Source organism: Copadichromis virginalis, linkage group LG15 (assembly GCF_057382275.1).
Source record: "Copadichromis virginalis isolate Kocher_CV1m ecotype Utaka linkage group LG15, C_Virginalis_male_GT1.1, whole genome shotgun sequence".
Lineage (NCBI taxonomy): Eukaryota > Metazoa > Chordata > Actinopteri > Cichliformes > Cichlidae > Copadichromis > Copadichromis virginalis.
The window spans coordinates 25,217,217-25,226,614 of record NC_140632.1 but is presented as its reverse complement, the minus strand read 5'-3'; the positions used below and the strand labels follow the sequence as shown (position 1 = coordinate 25,226,614).

General features: G+C 40.5%; 1 long non-coding RNA gene across 1 annotated transcript; it reads right to left on the bottom strand.

Moving 5' to 3' along the window:
* Positions 1–212: 212 nt before the first annotated feature.
* Positions 213–1,470, bottom strand: LOC146692544 (uncharacterized). Its single transcript, XR_014915016.1, has 2 exons — positions 469–1,470; positions 213–386 (listed from the first exon to the last, which is right to left on the bottom strand). It is a non-coding gene; the product is annotated as an uncharacterized LOC146692544 (long non-coding RNA).
* Positions 1,471–9,398: the final 7,928 nt, after the last annotated feature.

Below are 9,398 nucleotides of genomic sequence, written 5' to 3'. Positions count from 1 at the left end.
CATATTCAATAAGCCAGTGCATTTTGTGTTGATGAAACGTGACTGAAACATATTCAGATGAAGTAAGTTGAGCTCTTGGAATATTTTAATCCCCACAATTTTTTCATTTTATTCCAACACTATACAATAACTTTTACGCCAATACTACTTGTGTCACGGTTCGGCATGGCAAACCGTGGGGGGTGTGGGGAAGGAGGACCCAGGCGCGGTGCTCTATGTACAAGCAGTGCGTTTATTTACAGTGATGGAACTGATACACAACAATAATACATCCCCGTGTGCTCCCAACTTCCACTCCATGTCTTCTCCCCGTGTTTGTGCCCATGTGTCTGCTCCCTCGTGCCAGTGCACTCTGTGTCTGCTGCCCTCTCATCCAGCAATCCTTCCTGGGAAAATAGAGGCAGTAGTTAGTACCCTCAGTTCACTTGGTAAGCTCACACTCACAAACAGACCAGCTGGAGAACTGACGGGAAGTCTCACGAAATGATCCCGTGTCGGTGGGAGCTCCAAGACTCTCTTAAGTAGCTCCCCCGACGAGGCCTGATCAGCAGCAGGTGTGTGGCTTCGGGTGTGGCCAGTCCACCAGCAGGGCCACACCCACCAGGCCTGAAGGCGCCCGCAGAAACACAAACACACACACACACACACACACACACACACACACACACACACACACGCAGGGATAACGAGGGACAGCAATACAAAATATACATTATAATATTAGTCCATAACTGCTCAGGGATCCTGGGTCGCTCAGACCCAGGACCCTGACAACTTGGATCTATTGAACCAACCACCATGCCACCAACCCAGGGTTAACAGAAGTAGAAAAGCTGTGGTTTGAAGGCTTGATGCTGAATTTCCTGTATGTTTTTGTCCTTGACAGGTTGTCTGCCTTTTATAACTCCAGTGATTTTCCTGCAGTTTGAAATCTCATGCGATCTTGTAAATTTCATCAGTCCAGAAACTAACCACTCTTACTACAGTGTATCATGTCATCTCAACTTACAGATCCTACATGATTTAATTACGTTCACCATAGAAACATTAAATTATTTTGTTCAAATTACAAGTTAGACTTTTGTAAATGTAACAACCACACCGAAAAAAGTAGAGGCGACTGCTCGACTTGACTGAGATGGATACCTTCCTCAAACCACGATCCGAAGCGCGCGAGATTAAATCATGTGAGATTTAACATTGCCATATTATTGACTTACTTTGCTCAAACATGATATGAACAATTTAATATACCCTCTCTGCATATCATGTACTTTCTGCACTATATAATTACACTTAACTTTAAAGCATGAGGCAATTGTTTTAAATATACGTAAGATGCTTACATAAATTCAAGAGATGGCAAATCCCTTTTTTCAGTGTAGACACTTCTCTCTCCTTGCTTCTGAGGGATCTTGATGTGTTCCTATGGTACATGAGATGGTTTCTGCAGACCTTTCTGGGTTTTCTCCACAATCTGTAATTATTATTATTATTATTTATTTATTTTTTTTTTGGGTTGTATGGAAGCCCCAAACGCAATTTCATTGTTCTTGACAATGACAATAAATAAATAAATACTAATCACACTGTATTGTGTTTGCACACTGCTGCCGCAGCTTTATTGTCTTCTTTATTACCTCCAATACCTTGCCTCATCTTTCTCACCACCTCTTTTTTGCTTGACTTTCATCCTGCATTATTGTTTTTCTTTGTTTTGGTTCTAAAGTTAACCTGACATTCTCCACATTATTAGTCTGAACTATCCAAAATAATGAACAAAATGTCTCTAGACTGAGACCATCCCTGTTTCCTTCGACCTAGAAACTGCTGTTTGGTCAGTCCGGAGATAGATGACGAGATCTGTAAAATCACAATCACGAGAGAATTAATCGTACCAGGCTCAAACAATCAAAGAGCTGGTACAGACCAAATACTGGCCAACATGGTTGTAGCTATGAATGAAGGTTTATCCAAACCTGTCAACTTCATGTGCACATTTTCCTTACAATGACAACAAGAATCACTTAACAGTATGCTAACTGCACGATGGCTTAACACAGCGGTCCCCAACCTTTTTTGCGCCATGGACCGGTTTATGCCCGACAATATTTTCATGGACCGGCCTTTAAGGTGTCGCGGATAAATACAACAAAATAAAACTAGTACCGGTACTGAAAAAAATAAAATTTATTCATAACACATGTGAAAAGACCCAGGAAAACCGAGTAAACGATAAAAACGATAACAAAATAACGCTGAAAACCGATAAAAACCCTGAAAACTATACATTTCACACCTGAGCCTCAACTCTCGCGGCCCGGTACCAAACGACTCACAGACCGGTCCGAGGCCCGGGGGTTGGGGACCGCTGGCTTAACAAACAATTGTTGTGCTTGTATATATCCAAATATATCGAAAGGCTTAATAATATCCCATCGTTCTGTGGCTGCCCAAACATATTCAAGACAAACGCATAAGAGATATCAGATGCAATGAGAGAGCTAAAGTTTTTCAGTGATACCAACGTCACCTTCTTTTGTACCTCCTTTCGGTGTGCCAGCTAATTTTTATGAAGCTCCACAGAAATCTCATTATGACAACTTAAACTTCTTTCAAACAGAGCAGATCTCTTCTGTGTCCAACTAACTCGACTTCTATAGGAAGGAGCTTTACTGGTGATGAACTCCTGGGTTTCAGCTATTGACTCAGCTCTGACTTTGGATGCCCATGTAAAATCTTTGGTTCGCTCCTGTTTTTATCATTTGAGAAACATTGCTAAGCTGAGTCCCATTGTATCGCGCTCCGAATTAGAAATTGTCATTCATGCATTTGTTTCATCTCGTCTGGACTACTGTAATTCTTTGTTTACTTGTTTATGTAAAGCCTCTTTGGATCGTCTGCAAGTTGTTCAGAATGCTGCTGCAAAGCTTCTGACCAAGTCCTCCAAGTTTTCCCATGTCACACCCCTGCTGATTCAGCTGCACTGGCTCCCCGTTAAATTCAGGATCCAGTTTAAGGTTTTGACCTTGACTTTCAGTGCCCTGCATGGACAAGCACCAACATATATAAGTGAACTTTTGCATCCATACATTCCCAGCAGGTCCCTGAGATCATGTGACCAGGGCTTGCTTGCTGTCCAGCACACGAGGCTGAAAACAAAAGGCGACAAAGCTTTTGGAACTGTGGCCCCCAGATTGTGGAACTCTCTCCCTTTGAGCCTGAGATCTGTGGACTCAGTGGTCACTTTTAAAAAACAGCTAAAAACCCATCTTTTTAAACTTGGTTTTAGTTGATTTTTATTTTTAGGTTTTAGCTTCTGTGAAGCACTTTGTGATTTTTATCTTGAAAGGTGCTATATAAATAAAGTTTTACTTACTTACTTACTTACTTTCGGCTGTGACCTTTACAAGATTGACACTGTCAACGAGAACACCACAGTTTTAGCTCACCACACATCGACTTGACAGATACGCCTACCTGCAAGTTCACCGCCTTTCCCCGACGTTATAATTCAAAGTTTACCATTGTGACAAGGTAGCGGAGATCCACTGAGGAATGCAGAGGGACAGGTACGAAAGGGTAGAACTAAACGGAGCTGGTCCGAGGCTCGATAGATGAAGTTTCCAAGATTATCAGCCTTTACACAAACACACACAGAAATACAGAGGAGGATCTTCAGACAAACTTAATATCTCTCAAATACATAAAAACCAAGACCTTTTTATCGTGTCAATCATATTTCTGACAACCCTTTTCTATCTTTGGAAGTTCCAGAATGACCAGTGAGCACATCTTAGAAACACATCTCTATCAGTCTAGGCAACCCTGCAGGAATATCAATATTATATGCATGGATGGAAATAAAGCAAGAAACTTACTGCAATTAAAACTTTATTGCCAAATTGAAACTAGGCAAAGTCCCTGAATGCCTTGGTCTCTGGCATCATCAACATCATCTCAACGCTGAAAAATAATCCCCAACAAATGCTGTTACACCTGTCTGAGCAAAGTTTTGTAAAGGTTAACTAACTGTGTTGACAAATGACTGAAATTTGTGTTTTATATATAAAGCTGAGCCAGTTATCTTAAAGAATCATAAGCTATAAAGGAGGAAAAGTTTCAGTATCTTCTTAAAGCACACTTTGACAAAGTTGACTGCTTCCTGTCATGGCACCAGTTTTTCGAATCTTCTAACACCAGTGGACCCCGGCTCTCACCAGCTTTCACCAATCACTGCCCTCTGACTACTCTCACAAATCCATGTGTATCTGACGTGACAAAAGGTATAAAGAAGGTGATCAATAAAGGATGGCACAAGACAGAAAATAAGGGATTGTTTGGAAGGATGCACGCTCAGCTGCACTCTGAAAACCGGAGGCAATTCGAAGACACCCAAGCTCCCGCTGCTGCTGGAGTTCAGCTCGCTATTTGTTGAATATTTTAGAGGGCTGCATGGCAAGAGGGAAGCAATGAAAACGTCACTCTAGAGTGAATTAAGTAGACTCTGACAGAAGTCAGATCAAACCGGCCAGTAACACAAGAAAATGAGGGTCCTTCCCGTTGACTTAGCTCTCACGACTTATTAGGTTGTTCCCATGGGGGTCGAAACACACAGCAAAGGCCAAAATTTGCCTAGATAAATTGAAACTGAACTTTAGCAGTACCCGACATGCTTGGAGAAAAAAAATCTAATCATGGTCATTCTGTGTTGAAGTAACTTAGTGACTAATCAGCAGCTGCTAAAAAGTCATTCTGCTTCAAAGGGAAGGCTCTCTAAGAGGTTTGACAGTTCATTTAGGGTCACTTTTAACCTGTAAATGACATAATAAAAAAGAAAATTACTTAAGGTGGATTTTTTGTGTGTTCAAAATAAAAATAAGACAGCTATACTGTTTATTTTATACAGTTTGATTAAGGAAATATATTAGCTTTAAAACAATCTGGCTGCCGTGTAAGAAGGAATGAATTAAAATCAGATTCTGGCATTTATAGATATTTTACTCCACTGCATAACAATCCTCTGCTGCTGCTTCTGCTTACTCACATATGAGCCAACACTGTTTACAAGGAAAAGCAAACACTCTTCTTGTGCTGCAGGAAAGCTACAAGTAATTTCATTCTGCAAAACAGATTCAGTCTGGCAGGATTTTCAAATTCATTTCATCATCCTACCAATCCAGCTGCCCTGCACTGCAAATACACACTGTGTTTGGTGCTTTATTTCTAATTTTAATAGCCTGGAGCCTTTTGTAGGACATGTCAAAACAAGTACAGAAAAAAAGTATAGAAAATGTGAACACTAGTGTTGTTTCTGCATTTCACAGCCATACAGCTACAGTCGCCTACACCAGTAAATTATTTTGAGACAGAACTAGATGATCCTGGTATCAAATTTAGGTAAAAAGGACACCTGTCATACGTTCTCACTTGTTCTGAGTAGCCATCTATCCTTCGTGGTGATACAGCCAGAGGGTACCACATGTTACAGACAAGAAACTGGTACAGTTTTCTGACACTGGGGTATAGCCCATGACACCAATGTGCAAACTCTAGCCCACTCGTAAAGGTCAAAGATTTTTATAGTATCAAACTATAGATCAAGGGTCATTAATATACAAAACAATTGCTGATTCTGAGGGGATCAGATGGGAGCTTTGAATGACTCTATATCGAATGACACATTTATTGTGTCATAATTTAAAAACAATGAGCTGATGATACAGTTAATATTAAAAAGACTGTTTAGGAGAAACGGTTATTTTATTCCTTACTGTACAGAAGTGCAAGAGATAATGACAAAGCATTCAGTTCAGTGTAGATGTATAAATAAAAGTATAAACAATATATTCATTATTGTTGCATTTAATTTCTTTTATAAAGTGTTAATTTTAAGTGAAAAAAAACCCAGCAGCTAATATTCAAGAATCTAAGTGTGTCCGCATTTTGTAGAAGGACCCGGGATCGAGCCCTGAGGAACACCAAATGTTTGCGCAGTTGCACTAAAAACACACAGTTTCACCTTACAGAAACTGATTTTAAGAACTTACCACGAAGTCTTATGATTTCCTCTCTGGTTTTCATCTGAAAGAAAAGTTGGACAGGTCCTCCTCTTTCTGACTGGTGGTATCAGGAAATCCTAGCTAATAGGTTTTCATGATGTAAGACAAAACAATCCTATTTTATTGTTTTAACCAATGTTAAAATATTTCAAGTCATGAAATGTGGATTTGCCTCCGTTTGCATTACCAGGCGCAAATTTCACATCAGCAAATGTGTACTTCCAGTCTGAGGTGCTAGAGTGGCTTATTCATACACAAGGTTTCCTCCGGAGGCGGAGCTTGACACACCTGATTATGGCATTATTGAGACATCTGTCACTCCTGACTTAGACTGAAGAGAAAATAAAAGAAAACCCAATTTAGGAAGTATAAAGTTCCCACCTGCACGTTATGCCTGGTCTTCTGGCTCCAATGGACTCACAATCAAACAGAACTTTAATCTGCAAAAACATGTACAATTGGACTAGCTACATTGTTGAACCAAGAATACAACAGCACAGGTGTTAATCTTGAGAGTTTTTAGCAGGTAAATCACACTGAAAAAAAATAAGTATTTTTGTAGTGGTGAGAATAATATCCCCTATTCTCCTGAGTGAAATAGGGGACATCAGTATAGTTCTGAGGTATTCAGGTGGTTCATTTTCACCTGCAGGAGTTTCTGTAGGCTCTCGTAATATGCTTTTTTTTTTCCATGGAGGAAATTAATTAGTGAAAACTGTAAACAGCTTTTTAAACTCCCCACATAAATGTCCCACAGAAAAGAAGCAGAAAGAAAGTCTGTCAACCATCCAAGAATTACAAATGCCGCAGATGACAAACTCAGAGAGAATGATTCAGAGCTTTGACAGCCTGAAAGAGGAGAGTCTGTGCCGCGCAAGAGGTTTTTATCTATGCATTAGCGGGTCGTTATCATTCCGTGGGTTTGAAATAATGTTGTTTTGTCAAAGCTGCTGGAGAGTCTCAGTTATGCACACCATGTACTTTGGAGGTGGTGCATGACACACAGGGTTATGGTATTACTGATATGAGGCTGTCACTCACAACTTCTCATTTTCCAATGCAAAGGTGGCGTGTTTTTCACCAGACCAGCGGGTTTTCCTAAAACCAGATTTGGCAAGGAAAGAACATTTTGACACACCTTTAGGTGGATGAAGTCCATCATCTCCTGACTGATGACACCTGATGAAGAGAAATGTCTTGGATTAATGGTCCTCAGAAATTTCCCCCAATGTTTCCCCAATGTTCATTAATGTTTTTCCCCTCTTTTCTGGGAAATCTGAGGTATTTTTTCATCAGGGTGGCCCTTTATTCAGGTAATAATAAAGATGGGGTTCCAGCAGTCCTAAATAGACCACGAAAGTCCCCAGAAATATAAAGCTGAAATCCATTTATCGGGTCTAAATTAGATTCAGGTGCAGAGTGGAATTAAGATGAATGAAAACATTCAGCTGGCTTTTCGAATCAATCATCTACTTGCAGGTCTTACTTGAAAACTTCCGGACTGGAGATGCGGTCTCCGGGTGGGGGAAGCTTTTTAACAAACATGCACTCAGCCGCTGTGGCGGTGGGACTGGCATCACAAGCAACACTTCCTGCTGACTGTGTTATTGACAGTATGCATCCATTACTGGTTGTGCTCCTGATAAATGAGTGTCATTAATGAGGAGTGGACAGCACCTGGTACTGATGGTCACAATCAGCCTCTGGAAAGACTGAGAGCTAGCCAGCAGGAAGCCGTGGAGGACAGATGCTGGCTGTCAAATTAGCCTAAATTAAAGATAAAATCATCCATTTACCAGAGAGGATGGATTCAGACGTGTAAATCAGATTCAGAGGCACAAAGCCTCAGCTATTTTCCTTTTTTTTTATTCTAACACAGATTTAACACGGAAAACACGGAGGTCGTGTTGGTGCTTATGTTAGGCTCTACGATGGAGCTTATGATGAATCGGTGTTTGGAGTCTGACTCTGTGTTTATACTGTTGGTCATTTGATCACGAGTTCTAAGCTAACATAGTTAATATGGCTGCCTTTTAATCCAAGAGCAGAAGAGAGGCAGTGGGGCGTTCAGGAGAGAGCATTGATTTTGTCGCTCCACCGAAAGGTTTGAAGCAAGCAAGAGAGCTAGAGAAGATCTCATTTTTTAAATTAAGTTACAATAAACTTACACATTGGCAATAAAATGTTTAATACATGAAAAAAGGTAGCAAAAGGTGAGCCATTTCTAAAATGAGCCGCTGAGATGACAAAACTATGACAGTGAAAATGAGATTTCCTTTCCCAACATGACTCGGTCACATCATGATAAACAAAAGAAATGAGAAATGTGAGCACTTTCCCTGGCTGGTATTTGCTCGACAGTGTGTGCGTTACTAAGAAAAGCTTTATATACTGAGATTGATTGACATCATCTCTTCCCCTGTGTATTTCCACTGATAAGCTGAGACACAAACTGAACGTGACCGGGGTGGAAATTGTGCTGCAATATTCCAGTGATGCAAAAACCTGTAAAATTAAGATGAATGAGCAGAGTCATCCTGAATTTACAGCTTGCTAAAGCACATTACATTCATCAGTCTGACTGTGTTCCCACAGAGCAACCATGGGAATACTTGACTTGACAGCAGGTTATTAGGGGGAAACAGAAGGCTACAGGGACACTGGCGGATACGGATACAGCTGAACACGTCTGCTTGAGTTAAAGACACTTTCTGTTATTACATCAGGGTGCAGCGGTTTACACATAGTAAGAAGTTGCAGTGAGTAGCTGGTTCCCCAGTGGTTGAACGCTCTGAGCGACTATTTTCGACTCCAAGACACAAGGTGGGAGCCAACCAATCTCTAACCTTTTTTCCTATTGTGGCCTGCTTTGGACTGACTGCAGTCACTCTCTCAATGTTTTTAGATTACTGCTGTTTTTCTGCAATAAGGGATTCGACTCGCCTGGTCACCATTGGGCTGGAGTCTCCTTATATAAAAGCGAGGTTGCCAAGTTTGCTGTAACACAAAAATTTGTGGACGAATTTCTGAACATCTGTTTCACATTTAGGAAGCTCGGGCTGGATTTTGAACCAAAGTGGTTAATAGGAATTTCTGTGCATCTAGACAGCAACAAATTTGTGATTGTCACCAACTTCTCACATTTAATTCACTTTTTATCACAAATCGATTGCATGTGATTCTAACCTGACTCTGTAAATTTATTACTATTTTATCAAAATCTTAACACATCAAATTTCTCAATAACTTTATCTCTGACCTGTCTGGTGTCTAAATCCAATTGAGAATCTGTGGCAAGATCTGAAAACTGCTGTTCACAAATGCTGTCCATCTAAT